The 26504-nt window shown below is 39.7% G+C and overlaps 1 long non-coding RNA gene across 1 annotated transcript; it reads right to left on the reverse strand.

Annotated features, from left to right (window-relative positions):
* On the reverse strand, positions 1-25447 carry LOC116687978 (uncharacterized). The gene is made up of 3 exons (XR_004331673.1): positions 25436-25447; positions 19413-19424; positions 1-87 (listed from the first exon to the last, which is right to left on the reverse strand). It is a non-coding gene; the product is annotated as an uncharacterized LOC116687978 (long non-coding RNA).
* Positions 25448-26504: the final 1057 nt, after the last annotated feature.

Consider the following 26504-nt stretch of genomic DNA (forward strand, 5'->3'; position numbering starts at 1 on the left):
GGTGTTTACATAGCGTTTGAGAAATTGGGGTATTGCCTTAACCCAAATGTAACTGTTTGTTTAAATTGCATGTAAACGCACTGAGTACTGCCATGCTGGACTGGAAAAGAAAGAAAATGGAAATTCCATTTACATTATACTTAGTTTTCACTTAAGTTTATATTGATCAGAGAAATGCGTGCTGATGTCCCATTGAGGTGCCTATGAGCCCTAAGGCCATTTTTACAGTTTATGGTCCGTCTGGATTTATTTTATAAAAAAGCTGGTAAAACATCAACCCTGCTGTCTACAGTCAAGATATGAACATCATTTTTTTCAGGACAAACTGGGTTATTAGAATATTTGGGTTGCAGTGAGGTTACTTGAATGTTAAAAATGGTTGTAGGACCTTAAAGATAAATAAATAAATAAATAAAACGGAACATGAATCTTCCAGATATGTATTGATCACAGACAGACAGATAAGTAAAACCTAAGCCTTTTTCCTCTCTAAAACACTTCTCATATGCCTTGGGAGTCACACTGTGAAGAAATAAACATTATAACTTATACAGATGACAAAATACATACATCCAGACGCTTTTGCCCTCATAACATTTACTTATGCCAATAGTCAACATTATAATGACATATTTATTGATATTACACCCACAGCAATGCTACACTAGCATTTGTGTGTCTAAAAGAGTATGCAAAAATAAACATAATAAACATTATAACTCATATAAAGCACATACTATTAACATTTCTTCAAAAAAGGCCCAAACATACGACAAATCTAAAACCAGTAGGGACGTTTCCTCCATAAAAGGTAAATCTTTCTTGTTCCGCTATAACATCTTTGATCGCAAATGAGACTAGTGTGACCATAGTGTGACTGGGAAGTTTGACCTCTTTAGGACTCCATACTCTTTCTGTGACGTTGTCTCCCATATATGGGCAGGCTGCTTCCTTTTCTTCCGTAAACACACAGAGAGCAGACAAGGAGCCGCGAGCTAGCGGCAGAAATGAGTAAAAACGCGAATGAATTATGAAATATAAATGAATTATGGACATAAAGTGGATCAATCTTGGATGTAACGGTTTGGATTCAATGCCTAACAACCCCGAAAGAGGCTGGACGTTCCAGGCTGGATAGAAAATCACCTGTAGAGGCTAGAAAGACCCGGAAGCGACCTCCGTAACCGCTAATTCGTTACCTTTTAGCCACAACTTTTGGTGAGTCTCCAGCTTTTATGGTTTATAAATGATTAAACTATGAATCAGAGGTGCTGTTTTTACTCGTGGGCGAGTCTCTCGGTCTCAGAGGGTTTTAAGGTGCTACAACTGGATGGAAAGAAAAAGTATGTTAATATTGGCAGTATTGGCAATGTTTTGCCCTGGTCTTTACTCAATAAGACATGTGTTCACATATACATCTTGGAAAACATTTTATTTGGGCCTCCCTTACTGTTCTAGCTTCATAAATAAGCAGAATTTTGAAATCCTTTCAACACCCACAGTGGATAACTTAAAAGAAAGATGTCCTTTTTTTGCCTTCATCAAACATAGAGCATGTGGTTTTTCGATCTTGTCTTTTCAGCCAGAGGTCTTGCACACAGAAAGGCATGTGCTGGTAATTAAACCAGAAAAGATCTTCTTGTGAGGTGAGAAAGCTAATAGCTGAGCAACCTGATCTTGATTAAAAAGATAAATCCATGTTATATGCATACAGTAATGTAATCATGGTCCTGCTTTGATTATGAGAATACTTTGATACTTTTTTTTTTAACATGCATAACAAAGGAGGCTTTGATAGTATGCACAATTTCATACATGGATGAACATACTCAAAGGCAACAGCCATAAAAACAAAGCGGGCTCTGTTGGGGTAGAGATGCACCTTGTGAAACTGAATGATGTGCAAGTTATCAGCTACAGAAGCACACTACCAGGAGCAGTGGGAGAGCTTCTGATAGTCTGTAAAGGTTGTTCATCACCTGATGGAGCGGGGTTCATTATTCTGTTTCCACAAATATGCTAAGTTCTTTGGGTGTCAAACATCCTGGCTAACCTTGCACCCTAACCAGAGAAAATGTTCCCCTTTAGAATGATTAAAAATGTATTGACTCAAAACAGTTAAACTTCCAAAAATGTTACAACTGTGTGCCATTGTTTTCTTCCTGTGATCTACAGACACATATTGTAACATCAGTAGTATTATTGCTCCAGATGAGATTAAAGGCAAGTAAGCAACATATTAAATATGTATTTATACTGATTGTTTCAGAAATTAATTGCATAACTGCACAACTGTGACAGGACAAATCTACAGAATGTACCCTGGGAATTTCCACTACAATTGCCATCCTCCCGACCAAGTTCTCATTTAACACCATAAAAAAGCTAACAAATGGGGGAGAAATCCATAATTCATGGTGTGACCCACAAACATCAGCCCTGTGATTGCTGTGTAAATTTAATAGAATTTTTTTCCTATAAATCATATTTACAGTGCACAATTGTTATTGTCATGTAATAATTGCAGATCAGTTGGAAATAATTTGACCCAGAAGTAATCACAATATGTCATCTATTTCAAAACAAATAAATTGTCTTTAAAAGTTTTAGTTCGCAAAGTTGGATTTAAGTGGGTAAACATATGCAGTCTGTAAGCATTCCTGTAGCAGCCGGTAGCCAGTTGTCTGTGCAGATAGCAGGAAGTTGAAAATGTTGCCTTGATATGACCAGTTTATGCCTATTATGAAGACTGGGCACTGTTGCATAGCATGGTCCTACCAGACCCTAGTGTGTTTCATTTGTACAGAGACTGAGGGGAAATGAAAATTTAGTACGAAGGAGGACGGAGCCAGGCTAACTGTTGCAAGCTCTTACAAATAATGCTGGGATTGTTTAAATTTGCAGTTCCTGCAGGAACTGATTTATCTGCAGAGGTAGTGTAGCTGCATGGGGTTATCAATCCAATACAACCACACAATTGTATGCTGGCTAATAAATTGTTCACAAGTCACCAAAATTACTTCTTTGTTTTGAGAAGAAAAAACTCTTGTAAAAACTTGCCTCACGGTTTTTTGGCCAAATCATCAGACCCACTTTCCCAGGTTGTTACATTTAAGGAAAGAGCAGGCTTGTGCCCGAAATGCAGAGCGTTGAGACAAGGATGCAGCAGGCAGAGTTAGAAGATTTATTAAACAAAAGGCTTACAACCAAGAGTGTCCTGAGGCAGGCAGGTATATCCAGAAATACATAAATGGAAGATCCAAACAAAATCAGAATCAGACTGGGAAACTCAAAAACACTTTGAAGCGACAATGCACAAAGAGATACAGGGGAATAAAGCATAGAAAGATGACTAACCAACACCAGACACATAAAGCACAAATACACAAGATAACGAGGGTAGAAACGAGGGACAGCTGACACGAGGGCTGATGAACAGGTGAAACACATCAGGGCAGCGCAGACAATCACAGAGGTGGGATACAGAAGGCAGCAAGTAAAACAAGACAAGACAAGACACAGGAAAAAAGCAGACAATAACTAAAGCATGACACGTACATACGGATGGAACAGGTAAAACACAACAGAGAATACAGGAACACAGGAGTCAGTAAACAACAAGGAAACAGGGAATGAATTAATAAAATATACAGGAAAATTCACAACAGAAAATCACAACCATTGACATAGGTAGTCGGAACCAAAGTTGAGGAAAAGGAGTTTTCTCTGTTTGACTCTGTTTGCAATGCAACACATTGAAATTCAAAGTTTGCATTTCTTTTAATTAGCTGAAGACTGTTTTATCAATCAAATGCATCTGGAATTCATACTACAAGCTTTTAGTTTTGGCTCACCTGACAAACTGCCCATCGACCAGTTTTTTTTTAGTTTTTTTATTCACGTTATCAGAGAGCAATAACTTCTCTGAACTTCCAGCCTGCTGCCGCATGCCTTTGAGAAACACTCTCCGAAGGTTGTTTCAGGCAAGTGTCCTGGCAACATATTTTTTATCATGAATGAGTCAGATGTCTGGTTATTGTAGTGTTATGTCAAAAAATTGTGCTTTGGTCAAGCATTGCAGTTCATTAGATGTACTGATAAGCAGAATATCACATGTTCATCACCTACTTTCACAAATGTTCTTGTACACCAGTCTGAGTGACAGGTTTATAGGACAAAACACCTAAAAGAAGCAAGGAATCTAACACTGCCTATTACCAGTACTTACTTCATTCATTCCAATCTAACCTGATGATTCATTTTTATCTTTTTCAGTACTGAATAAAGAGAAAACTTTAGATTGGCAATGAGTAGAATTCAGTGATTGTTTTGGGTTCACAGATTTTTAGTGTTATGCATCTTTCGATAAGTTGTATGATGTGCAAGTTTGATTGACTTTTCCCTAATCAGCAGATAACACACAGCTTACAGTTGAAACCAATCACATGGTCTTAACTTTAGTTTTCCTTCACAGTTTAAAATTCCAACACAAAGAAAGTGGAAGGTACCGGACATGGGTCAAAAAAAGTGAAATTTGGCGGAATTCCGACGGGAACGAAACAATTGGAACGCCATGGATATAGACTTCCCCACACTTAATAAAATGCCATATAGTAACTTTGTAAAGTGGGAAGATTTTAAATTACATTTCCTAAAATAACATAACGCACCTCACATATAGCAGAATCGTATGTCATTAACCTTTCTGCTGAATGTCCAAATAAGCTTTGCTCAATTCGTTGCTCAAATTGGATAGTTCCCTGTCATGCTTAACTGCATGAGCTCAAACTCTGACTTAAAAAACTCTTAAAACACACATATTTCTGCCCATGCTTTTATACGTAAGACAAAGTAATACAATACTGCAAATCTATTCACTAGAGATGTGCAGTGAGTACATTACATTACAATACATTTTCAAAATAATGTTTTTAAGGAAAAAAAATTATTATAATAGTTTTTGTCAGTTATTGTTGCAGCCTGTGATGCTACAGTGACTTCCCATTTCAATTCTGATTAAACAGATGCATCCAAGAAAACAATTTACACATTACTACAATAAAGACTTTATTAGCTCAAACATTCCTTAAAAAAACACTATGTAACTTTTTGTACCTTAAAATAATGTTTACAAAACCGTTTCAATGGTTCATCAAGGTGAACAGCACTTCTGCATTCGCTACCACCGCACTATGTAAGTTTGCCAGATCGGGTAGCGGATCTGTGGTTCCAATGAGACAGAATGGGACTTCTGCTTCCAATCTGTAGGGGCACCAAAGCGGGAAAAGTTACATAGTGTTGCTTTAAGTTTAAATGAAATAAAAATAAATGAAATCTCTAGTTAGCAAAGAATGTACGAAAGACACACACAAACTTAGTAAGGAAGCTGCGGCAACCCAATCCAGGCCACTAAACATTCATTTTAAGAAATCCAGACTGAAATGACATCAAAAAACTCCTCCTAGTTCTCTCTTAAAATACAAGTTGTTTGAAAACAATAATAACCAACTCTTAATTTGAACTCCTCTCATGAGTATTGGCCTATTGACAAATATAACTCTTGCTTAACTAATAGTAATGGCAGTAATACATGTAAACTGAGAACTGGTTTGGCTGGTTGTCTTCTTAATACAATATTACAGTATCTCCCAGAGGTGGGTAGAAACGAGTTACATTTACTCCGTTACATTTATTTGAGTAAGTTTTTGAAAAAATTGTACTTCTAGGAGTAGTTTTAAATCACTATACTTTTACTTGTACTTGAGTAGATTAGTGAAGAAGAAACTGTACTCTTACTCCGCTACATTAGGCTACAAGGAGCTCGTTACTGTTCTTTTTACTTCTTTGGTATTCTACGCGTCATTGTTTTTACCCCAGCGTACGTCTCATTTTAATGTTTTATTTTGACAGAGAGAGAGAGTCTTCCGCTTAAGGCTCTACCACGTGACTGTGTTCCACCAATCAAACGGCGTTGTGCCGTCACGTGACCATACTCGTTCTCAGCGGCGGAACCATAGACTGTATATATCTATGGGCGGGACGTGTTACCTTACAGTCGTAGCAAAACAAAGAATCAACCGTCGCCAAGGCAACACAGACGTGGAGGAACCCCCCGGCCTCATAGTGAAAGCATGGTTACCTTTTAGGAAAAGTGCGAAACAGCAGCTACATCATGCGGCGTCTTCTGTGTCGACCAAAACAAACGGACATGTGAGCGTTCAACAACTCAACATCTAACCTGAAGAAACGTAGCGGTGGTTTTAGTTTTTGCTGTGAAGAGGTGGATGGTTGTCTTTTAGGTTACATACAGTATGTTTTGCACATGCAGTATCCATCCAAATTTAATGTGACAAGTCTCTCACTTAAGCTATTTTGTAATTAATAAATTAATTTTAATTTATTTTATTGATTGGATGAACAATAGTTTGCCTAAATATGATTATTTTGTATTTTTGTCTGTCTGATTGATGCTTGTGTTAAGAAATAAATCAGACGTTACTCAACAGTTACTCACTACTTGAGTAGTTTTTTCATCAAGTACTTTTTTACTCAAGTAATTATTTGGATGACTACTTTTACTTTTACTTGAGTCATATTATTCTGAAGTAACAGTACTTTTACTTGAGTAAAATTTTTGGCTACTCTACCCACCTCTGGTATCTCCATATCTGATAACCTGGCCAGTGATAGTCTTAAAACAAGAGGTGGAAACACACACACACACAGACACACACACACACACAGACACAGTCCCTAATGCTTTATTTATTTATGTTTTCATTGCTTATGGATGTGGAAAGAGGGGTGCAGAGGGAGCAAGAGAGAGGTGGCGGGGAACCATGTTTTTGAACAGGTTGGCGATGATCACAGAGTCTGGGGGGCCATTGTTTATGACTTATTCATGGACCTTCTGGCCCCTTATGGCCCCTGGGAATACACCAAACAGATGCAAGGGGGAAAGGGAGAAGGATGGGGAGGAAGGAGGAGTGATATGGGACAGAGGAGAGAAACACAACGTTAGGACAGTGGCAGAAGGATGCAGAGAGGGAGGGATAAGCTTATCATAAAAAGATAAACACAAAAGCAGGATGAAAGAGAGGAAATGGGGTGTGGAGGGGAACAGATGGAGAGAGTACTCACACTGGTGACCACATTCTAACCTTGGTATCAGTCCTGGGACACAGTCGAGGCAGCCAGAGGTGCTGAAAGAGGACTAACTGGGTGGCTGAGCAGGTGACAGACTGGATCATCATGCTAATTTCCATCTACATCTGCATCCAAGAGAAGAAGGGAAAGGGGGGTTGTTGCAGACTTGTGTGAGCCAGTAAGATGTAGTCCGTATTGTCTCTGTTGATATCATATATTGAGTTCATATACAATCCACAGAAGAACTCTGCACCCCCTCCTGAATGTAAAGTGTATGGGAGAATGCAACCTGACAAGTAAATATAAAGTCATCATCACCACATGCAAAAGCTTTCAATAAACCAAATAACGGGACATTTAACATTGGAAATGCAATTTAATGACAGTGGACTTAATTGCAATTTATGGAGTACACAGCTATATGCAGATGTTTTACTTCAAAGATGAGCACTGACAATAAATGTGCCTGTCAACACTGTCTTGCCGTCACCTCATTACATCATGACCCTAAAACCCTAAAATAGTTACAGCGTCTTAGTAACTCTTTCATACAGGCCCTGCTGAGAAATGGCAGTATTTGAAAAATTGATCAAAAATACTTTTGATTTTTTTTCTTGTCTCAGCATAATGAAGAGATGACTTCATTATCAAAAACATAGATGAGATTTTTGAGGCCAAGTTGATTTCTCAACACTCCGCAGAATTCAAGAACTTGTGATGTTTCTAGACTTTTTGTTCAAACGTTTGTTTACAAGTCTCCAATTTCCACAATACCTCAGGTTGTTTATTCAATCCATCATAAATCTTTGTCTTAATCAGAGTTGTGTTCAAAGGTAAGATATGGGTTTGGCAAATCCGTCTTAACCCACCAGCGACAAAAGAATTTTACAATGTGTTTTGTGTTGCTCATAAAAAAGAAAGTGGCAAGAGAGTGGCAGATATCCACAAAGACTTGTGCGTCTTTATTTGTCACTGAAACATCAGACCTTAAATGTGTCAAAATTTGGAATGCCTGACATCTGTTTTTGAGCGGTATAAGATGAAATCAGATGAAATTTTATTGACGGCCTTTGGTTTGAATCTTACCCTAGCATCTGCATAATTTAGGAAAATGTTGTTCCACTTTTGCAAACTCTTTTTTTGACCCTGAATTAAATCTGAGTTCATTGCTTATGGCAGAGTGCTCCCTCTTTTGGACAGGTTCTGAATCATCCCCAGTTTCCCATTTTTCTTCCTCCTGCATCAAGTGTTCATTGGTGATTACTTGGTGAAAGATATCTTAGAGCTCTTTCTCGAACACACACACACTATATTGATCCCAAAACACCACTATTCTAAATCATATAATTATAAAATTTGAAATGAAGCTTTTCCGTTGACGCTGAGTGTGGGGTGAAATCACTCTCTACCCACACTCCTCCTCACCTCCCCATCACTGCAGCAACTTTGATGCAAATCCTTAAAAGGGCAGAACTGGCAGGGGAAGCTGTGCATCGCCATGGCAATGCGGATTGGGAGAAATCCATTTTTCATAGACGGCATTCGGGTTGGGCTACTCAGAGTGCAATGCATGTGATATCAAGAGAAAGGAGAGCCAAGGGGGAAACCAAACACACTCAAACAACCAGAAATCTGACATAAAAGCTCCAAGACAAGGCTTGAAAAGACTGTACTTGCCACTGTTTATGGACTGTCAGTTGGCCTGTTAAGCTCACAGTATGCTGCAGTTGATAATAGGAGAGTTGCCACTCACATATCTGGAGAAAACTCAAATACACAAACACACACATACACAAACACACACACACACACACACACACACACACACACACACACACACATACACACAGATACAGACTATTGCTTTTACATGATCCCAAATCTGTTTGTCCAACTCCAAACTAAGAGTACTGACGTAAGAGTAGTATCACTCTTCTCATCTAACTCTTGGCAAGAAAGCAAATAAGAATATTTCCCCAACTGTCAAATTAGTTTATTTGTATCTGTTGTCAGATGTAAACGCGTGAGTAGGGCTTAAACCAGAAGCAAGAAGGATTTATCGTCCTCAATTGTTATCATGCACTTTGTTAAATTATTTAACACTTTTTAGTCCGTCAGACAGTTAGATATGCCCATTCAACCTCTATTTGTGTACTCTCCTTACCACTTAGGTGTTTTCTCTGGGAATTAAGGCAAACATTAAATTGGTTTGCTTAATATTAAGATTGCATTATTTCAACTAGTGAATTGGAGTTTGTGAGAAATTGAGGTTATCATTTATAAATAAGAGCCTTGCTGACTACATATTTTTTAAGTATTTTTAGATTCATCATTTACTTACAAACACTTAAGAAATATAAATGCAAGTGATTACTCATTGGGAAGGCAGAGGGGAAGTAGTCGCGACAGCTTAATTAACTCTTGGAATAAAGTTGAAAACACTGCTGAGTACATTTCTAATTTATATCTGACCCAGCATTTTTTAAAACATTATTAAAGTTGAGGGACTTGCGAGAGACAGATTAAAGAAGAATGGTTAAAATCAGTGGAGCAGATATCCTGATCTTTAGTCCCTAGTATAAGTCAAACTTCAAAAACCTTGGATTCTACAATTCCAATAATGCATCTGTCATTAGGCTTTCTCTGCGCGTTAAATACCTTCATCATCAGTGCTCTATTTTTCCAGTTTGCCAATTTGCGTTTTTAAAGAGACAGTTTTCGTATTTTAATCCAGCGCTGTGTAATCTTTGTGCGGGGCAGTGTGTTTAGATAAATTATGCTTTGCCTGAGATGTTGACAGATCTCAGCAGACCTCCGTGATGTGTTGCGCGTCATCCAGCAGATCTTGGCAGACTTCCGATGCTCTGCTCAGGATGGAGCTCCATGCACTGCGGTGTCAAAGGAAAGCCACACACCGTTCATCTACACACACTATCCACACTGCCGTGACATAAAGCTGAATTTAATTAGGCAAAATGTATTTTTAAGCTCAAGACAACCCTGATGTCATCATCAGGGTTTTTCAGACTTTCGGAAAGCTCCTCCAAAACCAACAAGGTTGTATAGTATTAATATTGATAACTGTTTTCAATGGCTGAGAAGTATTCCCAGTGATGATTAAATTGGCCTGTATGTATAAAATCAGAGGAGTGCCCCTCCATAGTTGATAAATAGTAAATACTGTATATACTATATACTGTTATTTTGAGATAATTCTGTTGAGGAGAGCAGGATGTGCTAAGGGCTTTTTGCTTGCACTAGTTGTCCATGCAGTGAAAAGAAGAACTAAACACAACAATGTATATTAATGCTCAATTTGGATACCATTCATATAATATCTGTAGTTCCATAGTTTATTATCTGTCCATAATAATATAACTATATTTTTTGCATCCATACTACAAACACACCCTTTCAACAGCCTTCCACACATTCACAAATGCTAAATTTCATAGGCCTGCCAATGTTGGGCACACTGCCAGGGCCAGAGGAGGCAAAGACGATCTAGACAATCTCCCCCCACTCTCTTACAAACAATCAAACACACAAAGGTAGACGCAAATCACATTTGTTTGATCATGGTCACACCAGATCGCTCGCATATCCACACACAAACACTTATACGCACAAGTGCATACATTTACACATGAACCCATCCCTGTAAACTGACAATCACAGATGTGTCTTCATTATTCATTGTTAGTTTGCCCTGTAACAGTGCTGGGTCACTTTCTGCTAGGAATTAGGCAAGATTACTTAGAACTATTTAGAACTCTATTAGCTGACAAAAAGATCATTTCCCAGGCAACTTGAGAGCAAAGGCTCTTATGACCTATTTTATGTATAATGCATGCTGTGATGGAGCAGATGACAGATATTTCGTTTTTTCCTGTATAGTTTTTGTTCATGTTCCTCTTTTACCTGAGTAGGCAGGTAATGCATGTAATGAAAATGTATTTCAAACTTGAACTAAAGATCATAGAGTACCTTCCCTCCTCCATGTTTCTAAATTTTTTCCAGATTACATGACTCAATGTACTGAGGCTATTAATTATTAAAGTACATTAACAATCAAACGTTTTTTTATTTCAAACTTCAGGAGACAGAAAAGGGACTTCACATCTCCTATGCATTTCCATACATAAAAGCCTGCATAAGTACAACATAAGTACCATCTGATCCACAAATCAAGTGCTGGCCTCCGCTCATAGTGTATTCACACTGAAATCAAAAGGAGAGTAAAAAATGTAATTGGTCTCTGTGCTCTAACTCTTTTTTCTTTCTCACCAGTTCCCTTTTTCTTTTTCTCTCCCCCTTCACATGCATTTCTCACAAACACGCACGCACTCACGCACAAACTGGCACCAGCTCTTCCCATGCGTACTGACACATGCATACACACTTCTGTCACAATCATTTGTATGCAAAGTTGGCTGGCTTTGATGGGTTGCTATGGTTGCTGTTACCAGGTTATGTGACGAGAAGCAGCAAGTTGCTTTACCTCTTATCTGTGCCAATGTAAAGGTGTCAGGATGGAGATGCATAGGGCTAAAGAGGCAATAACACAACACAACACAAGTCAGCACACAATGGAAGCCGGGGCACTAGCAATGGAGACAGGCAGAAAATATATCAAAGTTACGCAGTTGTGGACAGTTAAAAAGTCTATAGGGTAAAAAAATTGTTGAAAACACATTAAAACCTCCGACCAACATAAGTTACAACAATCAAATTGTTAGGTTTGTGTTAGTTATAAGGGTTGTAAAGGTAGCAATCATGCCAGCTCCTCTGTAAAAAGGACACACTAACAGCATTGTGAGAGGGGAAGAAAATATTTGATAGCCAGCCAACATGAAGGGCTCAGCTCTGTAATTGCCTCCATGAGATTCGTTAGTATGCGTGTGTGTGTGTGTGTGTGTGTGTGTGTGTGTGTGTGTGTGTGTGTATTTGAACCAAAGTGAGTTTATGGGGATGTTCTGCGTGTGTTTGTGTTTATGTCTGGAGCAGATAACACTGACAGCTTAAGGTCATGAAGAAAGGAAGGGCACAACTGAAGACAACATATCTATGATCTCAACGCAATGTGTGTCTTTGTGTATGAACCGCCGTGTGCCGTACATAGAGAAGATAGATAGCAGAGTCAGCATGTTGTGTGTGTGTGTGTTTATGCACTTAGGTATGCATGTGTGTGCATGTTTAATGCATTAACATGTTTGTATCGTGTGTGTGTGTGTGTGTGTGTGTGTGTGAGAGAGTGAGAGAGGGAGGGGGAGAGAAGCTATTTTTTTAAGCTTTTGGAAGTGTGTGTATATTATTGTGAGCTTGCACATTGGTGTCAGGATATGGTGCAGACAAAGCCTAAGTCACAAGGTAACAGGTTCTCATGAATGTCACTCAATTTCTTCTTCTTTTTACCTTCTGCATCTGCAATTAATACCTATAATTTAGTTTGCCAAGTTAAACTCACCCTATGTTTTTTTTTTTTTTTAAGGTTATTTGATCCAATGTAATTTTTTGAAACAGATCAAGGAGGGGATAGACGTCATTGTTAGTTTTGAAAATACCTCTCAATATGATATTAGGACTTTTATACACATTTTACAGTAATCACATGATACCAATCAAAAACTGTGAATTGGTGTGGTTAATGGAAGGATATCAACACTGTGTCTCTGGACAGGCTCCTAATTGAGGGTTTGACTAATTGACTGAATCTATCCGTGAACTGTGTTGGCCCCCTCAGCTTCTCCGTCACTCCTTAATTGGCTATTGTTCTGTTATTACCAGTTCTCTAGGGCAGGACCATCTGCCAACTCCAACAGGTAAGTCGTGAAAGACTCATGTGTGTTTGTCTACATCTGTCTTAAGGTTTGTGTGTATTTATCTGCATTTGTCATCTACATTGCTACAATATTGTCTGCTTTTTAAGAATGTGCTTCTGAAAATTTTAATTTACAACATTCTATAAAATGCAGATGCTTTCCTGTGCGACTGCATCTTCATATTGTTCCTCGCCATCAGAAAAAAAGGGACGAGGGGGACTGTAGTCGGATAAAGGGAAAGGAAGAAAAGAGGAAGGAGCTCCAGAAGGAGGAGAGAGACCTGTATCATTCATCAGCAGTGCAACAGTGCATGAACCGTGCTGGCTACGGTATTATTTTAACTCTCCCTCTCATTTACCTTATTATCTCCTTATCTATGCGCATCATTACGGTGGGTGTAGCCTGTGTGATTAATAGTTTTTTTGATAAGGGATGCATGCTTTCTTTTGTTTAACATATGGGGCTAGCCTTGTGTGTGCTGCTGCCCTCCAGCTTCTAACTTTGACTGCATGATAATAATGTATATTAATAGTGTGATCTTTAACCTTGTGTAGCAATTATTTGGAGACTGTTTAAATGTATTTTCCTTATTTCTAATTCCCTTCAATAAGATATTCTCAAGCAAACTACTGTTTACTTTGCAGTATTGTTCCTTGTTTATTAGATCTTTGTTTCAGGCGAATGTATTTAGCTATTCTGGGGCTTGATTAATGCGCCTGACCAGGTGAGTAATGCATTTTCTTAAAAAAGGGTGAAATTACAGCAGATTAAAAGTCTAAGTGCTGCTTAGTTGGAGTGTTAAGAGCAATGAAAAATGTGACCAGAAGGATTCAAGCGGGTGGATCCAGTAACATAACCTGGAAGTGTCGGCCATTTTGGTGCTAAATGTTCTGTCCTCGTCACCAGGACATGCCTGAGCAGTCTCTCCAGTGTCCTGCTTTGCAATATTGGAGTATAATTGATTCCTGGAGCTTAACTTTACTCAGCAATAGTGTATTGACTAAAAGTAAGACATAAAACATTAAGAAATTATCAATACAAATTTAAGCTAATACGGAGTAGGTTGATCAGCTCTCAGATACACATTGTGCTGAAGCATTCCTTTTGGACGGTACTTCATACTACACAAAGAACAATGAGGCGATGCAACAAAAGTAACATGAGCTTAACTGTTGGAAGACCATATTTAAAGGCCGGATTAAAATGGATGTTGTTCAGAGAGAAATGTGCCCACTGGAATTTTTGATAATAAGAGCGTGATCATCTAATAAACAAGTATTCCTGTTTGTGTAATATGCAGTCTTCAGCATAAACTCTGTAGTAGCATTCTCAAGGAAGGTTTTGATCTACTGCCACCATAGTTAAAGTACAGTTCAGTTAGGTGAGTTAAACTGAGACAAAACTACTTCATTAAAGGATACCTATTATATATTGTTGTCAGGTTCATATACTTGTATTTTGTGTTTCTACTAGAATGTGTTTACATGCTTTAATGTTCAAAAACACTATTTTTTTCATAGTGCCCATGTATTCACCCTCTGTATGAAATGCTCTGTTGGAGCACCTGTTTCTTACCATATGTGTGTGTGTGTGTATATATACATATATATATATATATATATATATATATATATATATATATATATAAAAGAATCTTACACTATCTGACTTTGGCTATGGATGCATACGTTGAACAAATTACATTGAACAATTTACCAATCCTGTCATTTTTCTGGAGAGCACAAGAAGCTGCCCAGGGGTTAAAACCAATGTTGGGCAAGTTACTTTTAAAAAGTAATTAGTTACAGTTACTAGTTACTTCTTCCAAAAAGTAACTAAATTAGATACTCCACTCAGTTACAAATTATAAAAGTAACTCATTCACAAAGTAACTAAAGTGTTACTTTCAAGTAAATGCTCAAATTTGAAATGATGTCTAGTGGATTGATACAAGTGACACCATAGATGTTTTGGAACTTTTGATATTTAATACCCCTCAACAGGCCACAACTGGGCAAAATTAAATAAGGCTTGTTAAGCACTATTGAAAAAAAACAAAAAAACAAATACATACACTCTTTGTAGTGCAAATAACGTAAGTGGCCTGTTGTTTATGCTTGTGCGCTGGTGTGTGCGTGTGCGTGTGCGTGTGCGTGTGCGTGTGTGTGTGCGTGTGCGTGTGTGTGTGCGTGCGCGCATGCGTGATAGAGTGAGGGAGAAGTGAGAGAGTGACAGTGATAAGCTTCGTAGCAAGTAGCCAGTCTGGAGTCATAGTTTCATGTTTTTTTGACTACGGGGGGAAATCTTTAGCAGAAAAAGTTACCCCTCTCCTTGATTTCATAACGCCATGTCTCTCATTGACTGACTTGCTTGTGTTGTTCGTTGTGTGACTATGCGTGCTTTTGAACACCCTCCCAACTCTACCTCTGATTGGCTTACCAAGAAATTGTAAGCAACCTCAACCAATCGTCAGCATTTATACGCTTGTCTCATGCACGGCCCACTAACCAAGGAAGAAAAAAAGGCTTTGCCTCTCGGCTCAGAGTTGGTCTGATGAACAATCCAGCTTCAATTGTAGTAACGAGCCACATTTTTCGTCAGTTATGGTAATGGCATTATTAAGATGGGACGAGTAATCAATTAGATTACTCGTTACTAAAAAAAAGTAACGCCGTTAGTAACGCTGTTTTTTACAACGCCGTTATTCCCATAACTGGTTAAAATACACTTGATTTGAAGTTGTACCCCAGGTATTCCCAGTTGATTCAACAATAGTGCAAGCCTTGATTCAAAGCATTTTTCAAGTAATTAAGTTAATACTAAGCCAATAAAAAAACTCCTGACCCTTTCAGGATGTCAGATAACTGATGCAACAAGGACCATAACAACCCATGGATGCCATTTTGATGAGCTTGGAACAAATTGGGGCTAACAGTGTCTATTTAGCAAACGCTTTACTTAGCCTCTTCCAATCTGAGTCAGTTTGGAACTGTAACGTGCATGCTGTGTTTCTGACAGGATACAGATGATGTGTTGGAGAGGGGCTGCGCTCACTAGCCTGACTGTAATGAGTGCTAGCCGCTAATTAGCTTGTTACTGGATGCCAGATATGGCTGGAGCTAAAGCCCCGTCACCGGAGCAGTGCAGCGAGGAGACGAGAGAGCTCTAATGAGCTCTCAGTGGTGTGTTTACTGTTAACCAAAGTCATGGCTTTACTCTCGGTGTGTCTCCTCCTCCAGGCAGCGCTTGTGCACACATACACACACTGTTTTCTACAGCCGTGCACACGCTTATCTATATATAACAATAGCTCAAGCGTGCAACTGCACACACACACACACACACACACACACACACACACACACACACACACACACACACACACACACCACACACACAAACAGGCACTTAAAAGCACCTTACTGATTCAATCCTCACTGTATGCGAGTGACGGGTTCCTAATTAATGTGGCTACACTGCAACTCTTCATCATATCTGTAACAAGCAATCTCCAGTCAGACATGATAGGCTTGATGTATGACACATTAGTTAGCTGTGGATGGCTACTCCACGGCAAAGCAAAAGGAAAAGAGTGTTCTGCTTTTGGTCAATAGGAATCTATTCTAATGTCAACCGCATTTTTTTTCCCCTCGTTTGTCCATTTTAAAGAGCTGTGTTTCTTAACAAGGGCAGATAGACAGAGACATGGCTTTGTTTACCTATATCTTTAAGATTCATCACCACAAGGATTGAGGGATACGAGTATCACCACCAGGCAGGCAATTACTCTCTCTTGAGCGCTCAAGAGAGTGTACATGTGTAACTTCCGACTGCTCTGTGGGCCAATAATAACACAGATGCACAAACACATACACACATCATGTAGAGCAGGTATGAATATGAGTCATTGTCTGGTTGGTTCTACCTTGGCAGCAGCAGCTAGAGGACGTTTGCACAGTGGTGACTGGAGTGCGAGCCTGTGATGTGGTTCCCCTACAGTTCATTAAGAATACAGACCTGACAGAGCAAACTCATTAAGGAGGGCTAAGTTTAACACACATATACACACAAATGCACAAAACATACCGCCATAACTATTAAAATACAACCTAGGGTCTATTTGTGAATCTACCCAAGTCAAACTTTCGTTTAAAAGGATATTTAGGACGGAAGCGCCACTTTTAAGATTTACCGTATTCTCGTTTTTTGGTCAAAGGGCCTTTTGAATGGGAGTGCTAGGGGTACTTTTATGCTAGTCTCAAAATAGCTATTGTAAAAACACTAAGAAGGCTCGACACAACATGAAACTTTGTTTAAAATATCACCAGGGGCTCTACGTATGAGCTCAAGCATTGAGAACATTGTGTTCACAGAGTTTAATAAAAAGAAAGGTTTTGAGCAACTCACGTTAGCAGTTGTTGTTTACGCTATCCAACAGTCTCCCTGTCAAAAAAATGTGATCTTCGAATGCAAATGACCGGACTCCATAGGAGAAAATGTCATTCTTATAAGAGGCTCCTTTTTCTACTAAAAGGTCAGTATTGTGTTTCACCAAGGACAAAACAACAAATTATCTGTGCATTTATATATGGAACTAAGCTTTAGGAGCTTTCCATCTTTACTCTCCTCCCTATTACTATTTTTGACTAGCGATATGGACAGTGACCAAAAAAACAAACGCTTCAGTGAGTTGTTCAAAACCTTTTTTCTTAGTAAACTCAAACAATGTTCTCAATGCTTGAGTTCATGTGTAGAGCCCCTGGTGATACTTAGAGCAAATTTTCCTATAGTTGAGAATTCTTAGTGTTTTAAAAATAGCTATTTAGTGCCCCTAGTACTCCCATTCAAAAGGACATTTGAACAAAAAACGAGAATACGGTAAATCTTAAAAGTGACGCTTCCATCCTAAATATGCTTTTAAACAAAAGGTTGACTCGGGTGCATTCACAAAAAGGCTGTGGTTTGGCTGCAAAGGGCAGACAGCTTGCATGTGCAGTTACAGTTAATACCACAGTCTTAGATGTATGTCATTTAGGATTTCAGAACAAGGTATATTCAAAGTATGACAGACAATCACACCTTGTAGACTATGTGTCAATTCTGCAGGTTTTTCCTCTGTCCAACCGTTAACACACATTCAGTAGTGTATTTTCAGTTCACTGTAATGTCTTGGTCATTTTACACATTCAGTGAATTTAGAGCACTTGGCGTTCCCCTTCGAGTGGAACTTGAACTGCACGACGCAGTGTCTCGTTCCCCTATCTCGGGGAACAAGGGTTACATACGTAACCCAAGACGTTCCCCTTCGAGGGGAACTCGAACTGCGTCGGTTACGACACTATGGGAACGCCTATAGGCGTTCCCATAGTGTCGTAACCGACGCAGTGTCTCGTTCCCCTATCTCGGGGAACAAGGGTTACATACGTAACCCGAGACGTTTTTCTTAATTGGGGAAAAGGATGAAAGAAACCAAGTCACTAGATTGCTGCTGGAGAAACCTGGATTCCTTGTCATGAAAATGTAACTGGGTTCTAACAGGGTTTTAACATGCACTCAGTGAATGATCTATGGGCTTCAGACTGGGAAAGTGTGGCTGTGAAATCAATGTGGCAGCATAACTTAGCAGCAGTGTATCCTGTCATGAATAATTAGAAACTAAGTGAGGGTTTCCTGCCTTAAAGAAATCGTTTAACTTTTTTTCAACACACTTATTTGCTCTCTTGTTGTCTTCTCATCTAACTCTTGGCAAAAAAAGCAAACACATATATTTCCCCAATTGTCTGTTGCTTAAACCTGATTACTCACAGTAACCTGGTTGCCTGGTTACCATAGCTTTGCATTTGAGATTTATTACATGAAGCTGAAATGGGATGTTCGGGGAGAAAATGTATAGGCCTACATGGCGAGATCATGGTGCAATGGGTGAGAGTGATCAAATCTTTACAACGTGAGTGTACATATATATTGTTATAAATGATGAAAAGAAACTTGAAAGCTGATAGAGTCATTATTCATTAAATGGGGACTGATAAAGATTAAGAAATGTGTTTTCTTACAACACAGCATTTAAAATCATTCATCATGTTTCACAGTCCATCATTGTCTCGTCAATACCTGCTTGGGATGTTAAAAGACCAAAGTAGTTTCACCTCGGCCTCCTTTTAAAAGTCCTTCATGTTTTTGGCATTTATTGATGCATGCTGGCCGTCACATTTGTTACCTCCCTGCAGTGTCCCCGGATGAGTTGGGACAGATAACAGTCCTCAGTTATTCATGGGGCTGTCGGACACAGTGACTGGTGACTTCCACAGGTTGCCAAAGGAAATAACTTTCACGGCGCAGATGGATTCAGGCAGGGAATGGAAAACTGAGAAAATCCCAATTATTGTCTAAAAACAAGAGACAGTTTCCCTATGACATACTGTAAATGGCATAACTTTTAACATCATACAATTTCTTTATGTTATCCTCAGTAACAACTTCCAGATGTGTTTATTTTCAGTTATATAATCATATAATTTTGACATTGAGAAACTAATCCTGCAATTGCAGGTTAGAAAGCCTCTGGTGATATGAACTGGTGAGAAAGGTCAGGGGCTGCGGCGGCGTCTGGGAGCTTTCGCTCCTTGCTGTTCTGTTCAATAGCTTTTCCCTGCATGGCTCCAGGTCTCTGCCCAGCCACACTCCCCATGGCTGTATGAATGACAGACCCTACTGTCTGCTACAACTGTCCACACCTCTATGTGATGCCCAGATTACTTTGTGTATGACTGTGTGAATGAGGTAAATGTTAACATGTGTATCTGTGTCTGTCCCCTTAATATCAGTTGCTGCTTGCTGGTGTCTGTGTTCAGGTGGTGTGATGAAGCCTCACAGTGTGAGACTCAAAATACATGTTTTTGTTTTTCAATGCTTCAGTTCTCAAACGTGTGTACAATGATCATCATCACACACACACATATGAAATCCTTCTCATGTAGATTAGATGCTGCTTTGTGTGTTCATATTTTGCATGGCCATGTGTTTGTGGATTCCTCTCCAGCTCAGTGTGTATCCTGCTCTACAGCTGGCGGTGACCCCCTACGCTTCTAGCCAGGTGAGTGTGTGCACATGCATTTGTACTGTGTGTGTATGTGTTAAAGAAACAGACAGACAGGAGTCTCCTATGGGCTCCATGCTGTCACTGAGGAAAGCTGATTATGGGTCGTGCCAGGGTGTCAGGAATACCCCCCACCAACATTATGCAGACTCACAGCTTTCCACTCATCTGTATGGTTGCAACTGCAAACCGTCTCCTCTGCTTCCTCCTGCCATCTGGAGAACAGGCCAAGTGCTTCCTCCTCAGCTTGATATAAAATTAGATGGTTGTTGCCCTCACATTGTTACACATGGTTTACCAGTGTTTGTTGGATATTTGTCTGAATGTCAACCTAACAGCACGACATGAAGCTAAAATTGAGTTGACTAAAATCAGGATTAGTGTGGCTCTAAGATTTGCAAGGTCAGTCAGTGCATCTACCACTTTAGTCTGAGACTGAAATATCTCATCAACTATCGGATGGATTGCCATGAAACTACGTATTGAAATTGGTGATTCCCCGAGGACGATAGGTTGATAGTTTTAGTTTTGAGTGAAATATCTCAATATTGTTGGATTGATTGCTATGATATTATGTACAAATATCTATGTTCCGCAGTGGATCCATCCTTCTGACATGGTTGATCCCGACGTTTCATCAGGTGACACCAGCAGATTGACATTTGCAGGGGAGTAAAATCAATACAAATATTGGATGGATTACTATGTTGTCATCCCCTGATTTGTCATTTAGCTTGAAGATCTTTTTTGACCAAATATCTGCAAAACTACAAACATTGCAATCACACTAAACTGGACTTTGTGTTTAGTGCTAATCAGCAAACGATAGCATGCTGAACAAGCTAAACTTAGATCATGGGCATGGTAAATATTGTAGGTTAACTGCTTAACATAAGAAGAAATACAGTATAGAACTAACCCTAACCCTGGTGGATGGGTAGGTGGATAGTTGGCTTCTTAGCAGCTGTAAGTCCAGCAAACACAGCACGTTTTTGAGCTTTACAGAGCTGGAAGGCTGACAGGTCATTCATAATCAAAAGATTGACATTAACAGGTATAGTAACATTAATCAAGGTGGAAATTTTGGATGCAATATTGTTCCAGAACTGACCAACATGAGAGCACTCCCAGAACATATGAGGAAATATACCTTGAGCTTTAATTGGTCAGAAAGTACATAAAGGACTGTTAATTATTTCCATGGGATGCATTTTCACCGGGGTGAGATATGTCCTTTGTATGAAATTGTAGTGAATCTGCTGATGATCTGGATTGCGAGAAACTTCTGGAATGTTAGACCATACTATATGCCAGTCGAGAGCGGGGTCTGGGCAATCGCGTGCCCAGATCCTCTCAATGGGAAGGGCACAGCGGCCAGATATCACCAAGAACTGATAAAGCCTGGATATCATACCACAGTTTTTAGGCTGGTGTGCTAGATGGATTTCTTAAAGAAATCCTTCAAGTATGAGAAATATTTAATTCCACTATCTCATTGTGTTCCTCCAATATCACTAACTCTACGTAAAATACTGTAGATTGACATTATGAAGTTAGTTTCATTTTGTTTTAGAAAAATAGCTCACTTCATTAAAAAGTAGTGCATAACTGTTAGAATAAGCAATACACCATTTAAGTAAAGATTACAATTGTCTGTATTCCTCTTCAGTTTTTACGTAATGTGTCCAGGTCAAACAAGGAACATTAAAGGTTTCTCCCATCATCATTGATATTTCTTCCCATCATCGCTTGCTGGCATGTTTGTCATTAAATTGTTATAACAGCCACATTAAATGTAATTATATCAAACAGCAGAAAGTTGAAAGAAGCTAAAATAATATGAGCAAACTAATTGCCACTATTAAGAAGTCTGTCTTTTTTCATAGCACTGATTGACTCCTCTTATTGAACATGTTTACCTTTGAGGAGACAGGGATTGAATCAGTAAGCCCCTTTGTTTCAAATCATTTATGTGTTTTTATTAGTCCTCTAATGCTTTTCCAATGGAGCTTTGTATTTTTTCTGGCAGGGAACAAACAGATCTAAACTAAGCCAAAAACTGTTCCATACGGTGACCACACACACAATCACACACGCGCACACGAATGCACGCACACACACATGCACGGACACACGCACGCATGCACGCACAAACACACACAGTCACATCAGTGACAGAGACACATATATGTGACTGCAGCAGCACTCTCATTAACAATACAACATGGCCCACTGTTAGCTGTGTTGCCAGGGACATTTGGTGATGGAGAAAGTGACCAGGCTTCCATGAGTATCCAGTCCACCCGGGGCTCTTCAGTACCCGCTAATTATTCTTCACACCTAATCTGAGAAGGAGAAGAAGGAGAGATAGATGAGAGAGGAAGAAGATAGTGAAGGAGAGAAAAGAGAGGGAGCAGAGATTGGCCACCAGTGGGACTTGTGCTTTCTTACAGGAACAATGAATCACATGTAGCCACCACCTGTCCTGTGTTGTCCCTTCTGTTGCTCTCAGCATTGCCGACAGAAGACTTTGTTTGTACAGTATCGAGCCAGCCGTGTTGGTATTGGCTAGAATGCCATTCACTGGGCATTGGACATTAATAACAGATTGGACAACCATTGGCAGAACAATGTCTGTATTTACTTTTTCTGTTATTATTGGAATTTTTGTAGAAGAGCTCCATCTATATACGTATGTAGAGTTCCCAAGCAACACTTTTTCACTCCTACTTATCTTTGTACTACTTTTGACTACAGTTGCTAGTCATAAATGATGTGTAATGATAAAATAACATCTTTACCCGTGGAAGGGCAAATGAGGAGACCTTTGTGTTTAACTGATTGTGTTTGACTGTGTTGTAGCCTTATTATGGTGGAGAGGTTAAAGTAGTTTTCCTGTCCCAAGCCACACTGGTTTCAGGTGATGGGCCGTACAAAGGATTCACAAAGCTCTTTACAGTAATTCTATGTTCAGTTCACAAAGATTAAACAGATCCCAGTATGGCTGTGTTCATAACATGTACAAAAGAAACCTTAAAGCTGCACTTAGGATACCAGTAGGCTTGATAAAATGGCCGTGTGTGATGTGAAAGGGGTCACTTGTAGCAACGCACCTAAAGAAAATTATCAATCTGACTGGCAAAATAATTTTTACATTGAAGATCCCCTTACTGGTGAGTGCCATGATCAGCACTAATGTGATATACTTTATGTTCCTCATGATGCCACAACTTTTGCAGATGTGTTATGAGTCTCGCTGTTTTTTCTTGAGAAGGCACGCCCTGCGCAGCAGTTGAGTGGTTAGGCAGATGGTTGAAGTTAGTCATCGACCCCAAGTGGTTAGGGTCAGGCCATTGGTCAGGGGATAGGACCTGAAGAAATTAGGTTTCCAGTACTTTGTGCAAGCATGAATGCCTGGCCAATCCTACAGCTTGAAAGCTACACAGTTTTTATTTTTTTAAAAGCAGTGGGATTCATAATACCGCGTTGCAGACAGCTGGTTGCTCAGCTAATCCAGTCCCTACACACCCTCGGCCCACCCACACAAGTGTTTTCACTTATTAGGCCTGATCAGTCCTCTTCTCAGGACTGTGTGCTTGATAGCTCCCTCACTCCCCTGTTAGTTTCCCTGCACCTGGGATTAGGGCAGCACAACAGTTTTACGAGTTTTATTAGGATAAGGATTTTGGTGACCATTTCCACCCAAAGTACACTTGAGCAGAGATGTAAGTAGCCATAAGTTAAACCACCTGTGTGGGTGTGGGCCTTTACTGTCATAGACAGTGCTTGTATATACATATTTTTGTATTGATCTCAACAAAACAAGCAACAGACATAACTCATTTAAGCTCTATTTACCCTGGAATAGTATTACCTGAGTACCTAATTTGGTCTGTTATCTTAATCCCGTGCGAATCTGCCATGTCTGTAAATTGTCAAGTAAAATTTCCACCACAAATGACCTATACCATAGTTCATCAAACACCGAGGTTTTGGGACAAACCTTGGTTAATGCGCTGCATGACACAGACATTGGGGGGTAATTTTGAAATCAAGTGAGGTCCCCTGGTCCTGTGCGAGTGGGGCTTTAGAACCAAAGCTGAAGAAAGTCAGAAGCTGCACCATAATATCTCAGATTGAGTTGTTTATCATGAAAGTGTTGCATTGAGTGTTGATGATTAACACATGTGTATGTATGGTCAAATACCCTTATTTATCTTTATCCATCTCTAATGTTTCTGAAATTGCATTGAATTGTTATAGAAAGCAGCTTGTCACCCGGCCCATTGAAGAAAATGTCAAGTGTGTTTTTGAATGTCAAGATGCTTGAATCCCTACTCTCGATACATCCGAATGTCATTAATTTGATGTTCTTATTATCAGCAACTTCAGCATCATTGAGTGGTGCAGTGTAAAAATACGGGCTCTATTTTCACTTGTGGGAGGAAGAGGATGTGGAGGAGAAAGTTGCACCATCTCCACCCAGCAGTCTGTATCACTGGGTGGTTGATTGGGATTTCATAATTTTGTCATTGCTCATAACTTTTTAATTTCTGATTTGTTTTCTGGCAAACAGAATTGGGCACCCGTGATGCTTCTCCTACTATTCCTCTGTGTCTGTGTGTTGTCTTCGTCACTCCGCTCAACCTTGGACAACATCTTGAGGCATCCGGGAGACTTGGCCAAGGGGAAAATTCCTTTTGAAGATTCCCACCTTCCCAGCAGCATATGGACACATGCTTACATTTCACTTCAACCCTCCACACTCTCCCATCATCCCTTATTCCATTCCATCCTCAATCAAACCCCACACCTCTCCTACCTCCGCCCTCTGACTCTTGAGGAGGGCTCAAAGCACGACCGTAATTACAATCAAACATGCACCCTTTGCTCTGTCACAGGCCACCATAGCCTGAGTGCTTAAGTCCCCGCACACTCCTGTCTCCATTTATTTGCTGTTTGCCCTAGATTAATTTCCTCCTGCAACATATTAAAAACTCAATGACATGCTCACATCCACCCGTGCCTGATTCTGCCATTGCGGGCGGCAGAATCGAGCAGGGATGTGGGGTGTAAGGTAGCTGGGGACGAGAAGGAGGTGGCTCAGGATGACTGGCTGTATCGTTCCAGTATTAATTAATTAAACTGGAGCAATGTCTATGGACATTAGCTAACACTGATGCTGCTGCAAGCTGCTGCTGGCTATGGTCAGTTTTCATGAGCAGCTGATGTCTGTATGGTGCTGGCTGTGCAGGGCTGCACGGTGCTGGTGTAATTGGCAGTATGAGATACTGTACGTGGAGCTCTGGTGGTTACTCTCAACACAAATGTGAATGAATATGATTAGATTTATGTGGAAAATTTGAACAACTTGACAAATTGATAGTAAATTGATCGCAGGGTAATGACTTGCTCCCTGAGCTCCGGCATAAATCAGATGTCATTTGGATTCCTAATGCAGCCAGATGGTGTGTGTTTAAGTCAGTGTTTTGCCATCTGATTGTGATTGTAAGCGTGTGATTGTGTGTTTTCCTGTATTTAAATGAAAGAAATAAAGTAATAGTACAGTAAGTTATACTTTGAAAGCATCTAGAGGTGCAGTATACTGTGTTCCTTTAAGCAGAGGATGAAGTTTGGATAGCATGCTACATGAAATCTAATACATCCCCATCTCAAAATTTACTAAATATTCTGGCTTCATCTTTCTTTTTCTTATTCTTTTTTTCTTTCTTTATATCTAAAGAAGATACTCAACTTGGCAAAGACTGTGGCTTTCTGATGTGTATGAAAACCCAAGGCAGCAGCATACACTGCACATGAATCCAATCTAGCACAGAGCCCATTGCTCCATCCAGCAGAAGAGCCATTCTCTACTGTACACAGACCTCCGTTTTTTTTTATAAGGGGAAGAAAAACGCTGTGGTTTATGCTGACCCAGGTCTGATCAGAAATGATGTATAGCAGGCGCAAGTAGCAGAGAACTATAATCGCCTGCCCCAGGCTTTTAATACTCTTTCTCCCTTTCAATTCGGAGGTCAATTACAGGCAGGTTAAAGACATCATTTAACCAGTGTTTCCTGAAGTGCCTCTTGCTCCCTGTCAAAATAAGTTATGATGCATTGACAGGATTGATTTTAAATGGAGACCAACAGTGTGCCCGGAAAGCCTCAGCACAGGCATCTATTTTCATTATGCATCACGTTGCGTCTCCAACAAATCTTTTTCTCTCCTTGGACCGAACATTGGTGATTTGTCATTGTGGCTTTTTTCCCCGTTTTCTTTCATACATTTTTCACAATCCGGAGGCTCATTGGTGGACTAGGCTTGAATTCAGCTGGCACAGAATCTTTGATTTAGATGAAGGTTTTCTGCCCAATTATCTGTCGGTTGTGTGTGTGTGTGTGTGTGTGTGTGTGTGTGTGTGTGTGTGTGTGTGT

Source organism: Etheostoma spectabile, chromosome 4 (assembly GCF_008692095.1).
Source record: "Etheostoma spectabile isolate EspeVRDwgs_2016 chromosome 4, UIUC_Espe_1.0, whole genome shotgun sequence".
NCBI lineage: Eukaryota > Metazoa > Chordata > Actinopteri > Perciformes > Percidae > Etheostoma > Etheostoma spectabile.